This window comes from Herpailurus yagouaroundi, unplaced genomic scaffold (genome assembly GCF_014898765.1).
Source record: "Herpailurus yagouaroundi ecotype Mexico unplaced genomic scaffold, PumYag 29, whole genome shotgun sequence".
NCBI classification, from domain to species: domain Eukaryota; kingdom Metazoa; phylum Chordata; class Mammalia; order Carnivora; family Felidae; genus Herpailurus; species Herpailurus yagouaroundi.
Genome location: NW_024412377.1, coordinates 13,375,903 through 13,379,220, shown reverse-complemented (window position 1 = coordinate 13,379,220; position 3,318 = coordinate 13,375,903). Strand labels below are relative to the sequence as shown.

Genomic DNA, 3,318 nt, shown 5'->3' with positions numbered 1-3,318 from the left:
CCCCCCCCCAGGCTTTGATCCGCTCAGAGGTGCTTCGGCGGGCACGTTGTCGTGTGAACCTCGCATTCCTTGGCCACCGCAGGCCAGGATTCAGGAGTCCCCCGGGGTCAAGGAAACCCATTTGCTGAACCAAAGAGCCACCTCCTTCCTTGGGATCACACCAGATCCCCGTGTTCTTTCTCCCCCTACTCCCGCCCCACCCCACCCCCACCCTCCATCTCTCGCTGCTGCGCCCCTCTCTCCCAGCGCTCCCTCCCGGGCTGCGACTGGTTCCGATGACAGGTACGCTCCCTTCCGCCCCACAAAACCGTCTCCTCCGGACTCGGTGCGTTTAAAGGGTTTCCCATTCGGCAATTTCCTCCTTCACGAGCAGCTGGCTCCCGCTCGCTACCCACCCCGCATCTCCCGTCTACCAGACTCGCCACCCCCGCACCTTCCCACCCCGCGAGAGGCTGAAGCCACCCACTTCGGGGGGCCCCCCCATCACCCCACATCCCCGAAGTGCGACGGGAACCTCGCGGAGGGTCCCCCGCGCTGGGCGCCGTCTAACGAGGCCCGCGGCGCCCCACGCCCCCGGCCGCGGCGCCGAGAGAACAAAGGGCCTCGAGGTGGGGCGGGGGCGAACGGAGGCCCCCGGGCTGCCGGCGCCCCGGGTCCGCGGGGGCGGCGGGGCCGCCGGGGCGCGCCTCCTTACCGGCTCTGGGTGCCTGTGCCGGCCCTGGGTGAGCGCGGTGCCGCCGAGGGGCCCGGGTCGCAGGCGTCGTCCGGCCGGTGCCTGGCCGCTGGCGGAGGCTCTCTCCCCGGCTCGACGGCGGAGCCCGGAGCGAGGAGCGAGTTGGAGCGCTGCCGCCGCCGCCGTCGCCGCTGCCGCTACTGCCGCCGCCGCCGCCGCTGCAGCCTCTGCATTTCTCGCGCTCGCGCTCCCCCTCCCCTTCCTGCCCAGCGCCCTCCCCCGGCGCGTCCGCCCGCCCAGCCTCCCTCCTCCCGCGTACCCCGCCCGCCTCCCTCCCCTCCCTTCCCCTCCATCCCGGGCCCCGCCCGCCTCCCCTCACCTCCCCTCCACCCCGTCCCCTCCCCGCGTCCCGGTGGTCCCCTTTCCCCTTCTCCTCCCCTCCATCCCGCTGTCCCTCCTGCCAGTCTCCATCTGCCCTGCACGCGGGCTTCCCACTCCCTCCCCACCTCCCTCACCCTACCCTACCCTCCTCTCCTTTGCCGCGCCCCCCCCCCCCCAACTCCCACACCCCGCGCCGCCTCCCCTCCCCCGCCGCGCCGGGGCTGTCTGCGGGCACCTCTCTCTCCCTCTTCTCCTCTTTTCTCTCTCTCTGTCTCTCTCAGTCCTTTGGAGTGGGTGGATAGGAAGTGCTCGGGCTCTCGCTCAGACTTCAGGGGCTGCGTGGCGGTGGTGAATGACGCCCCCTGCCACCTGCTACCCTTCTCAGCACCCCAATCCCGCTGGCGCGCGACGTCCGCCTGGGATTCCGATACCTGGACGGGCAGTGAGGTTGGGGGTGACCTGCCGAACCCCCTCAGCCCATCGAGACAGAGGTCTTCGGGGTTGAGGGAGGCTGCCAACGGCAGGCAAGTCCGGGCGGCGCCCCCCGAGGACCGGGCGCGCTGGGCGAGGCGGCTCCTTCGCACGCTGGGCTGAGCCCGGAGCTCCGCGGCTGGGGACTAGCGACGCCGCCGAGGTCCGCCTTGGGGGGGGGGGGGGGGGGGCGGCGGCCCCCCCGCCCGGGGGGGCGGGCCCGGGGGGGGGGGGGGGGGGGCCCCCGCCCCCCCGGGGGGGCGGGGGGGGGGGGGGGGGGTTGGGCACCGTCGTCCCTGCGACCGTGCTCTCGGGACTTGGGAGAGGAAGGAGAAAGGACAAGAGCCCGAGGGAAGGAACCGTCGGTGTTTCGTGTCTGTTCTTTAAAAGAGGCAACCAGTTCTCGGCAAGACTGGGTTAGCCGAGGCAACCGGTGCAGTGCTGCCTAGAAGCGCACAGGTCAAAGCCACGGCCAAGCCGTGTCGGCGTGCCCTGAGGCACCGCCACTTTCACACCGGGACATAAAATAACCACCAGCGTGGGGAGGTATGCCCACCTTGCTTCTCTGTTGGCCAGAAGCAAATGCAAAACATAACGGGACAACGCTCACAACCGCAGCTCTTTCATTAGACAAAAGCCAATTTTACCTTCCCGCAACCGTCCGAACCTTTGGAACTTTTATTTGCGGCATTGTGGCGCCCTCTGGCTGTGCTCGGATTGCTTTCACGTTTGCCCACCTCCCGGTAGAGCGAAGGATGGAGCTGGGAGTTGTCCTTGAAGGTGGATCTGCCCTCCTGACCCGTGCCTGGATTTGGGGGTTGGGTTGTCCTCCAAAATCGAGGCGACAAAATGCAACCGTATCTTCAAAGGGAGGACGCCAAAGGCAAGTGCATCTGCATTCGACTGGGGAAAGGTAAGTCCGGGTAACAGGGAAAAAAACTTGTTAGAACTTAACTATATTTAAATTAAGCAGGGTGTCAATGTCAACCCAATACTATAGGTCGCTAGAGGCTATGCACGTAACCGCTAGACAACGGTACTGCCCAGGTAGTTATGGTTCATACGCGGCCACGACAGATAAAACCGTGCAAGCTGGAAATGTTCTCATTTTAACCAAAGGGCGGTAAGAAAAAGTGGCGATTTTGTTTCTATGTGGTTTTTTTTCCTTGCTTTCCTTTTTTCTTTTTCTTTTCTTTTTTTTTTTTTTTCTTGCCATTGAAGTGAAATAGCAAAGAAGTAACTATAGTTCAAGAACGGGGTGGAGCGGATTACAACAAGGGTTGCCTCCAAAGCATTTTATATATTTGAACATTTATGTTCAATAATTGAGTATGTTCAACCTATGCCCCTTATTCCAGAACATCATCTATGAGGCCGTATGCAGGGTTTCTCAACCTCCTGTTTGAGATGGGTAATTTTTTGTTTTGGATGGGGGACAGGGCTGTCCTGTGCGCTATTGGATGTTGAGCATTATTGATGGCCTCTACCCACTAGTTACCAGTAGTGAGTGGACACACACACACACACACACACACCCTCTACCACCACCACCAACATACCATCAGTTGTGACAACCAAAAATGTCTCCAGATGTCTCCAAATGTCCCCTGGGAGGCAAAAGTCACTCCAGGTTGAAAACTGTGTGGCCATGGACTTTCAAGTCCTCTTAAGCAAGCCTCTAAGTTTTCACTTTATTGAATCCGATGAGCATTTGCAATTCTACACTCAAGGCATTTGCTGAATGTATTTGTCAAGACATCTGAATAGTTATTTCATTAACATTCAGTTTTAAC

The 3,318-nt window shown here is 61.6% G+C and overlaps 1 protein-coding gene across 2 annotated transcripts in view; it reads right to left on the bottom strand.

Annotated features, from left to right (window-relative positions):
- BASP1 (brain abundant membrane attached signal protein 1) overlaps positions 1-1,603 on the bottom strand; it is a 57,250-nt gene extending 55,647 nt beyond the window's left edge. Inside the window, exon 1 of one of the 2 annotated variants that reach the window (XM_040494389.1) lies at positions 1,486-1,603. The gene's annotated coding sequence lies outside the window, so the exon portion shown is untranslated. Of the gene's footprint in view, positions 1-694; positions 900-1,485 lie in introns of those variants that run through there. The other variant, XM_040494370.1, reaches the window with a different exon arrangement.
- Between the last annotated feature and the right edge of the window lie 1,715 nt (positions 1,604-3,318).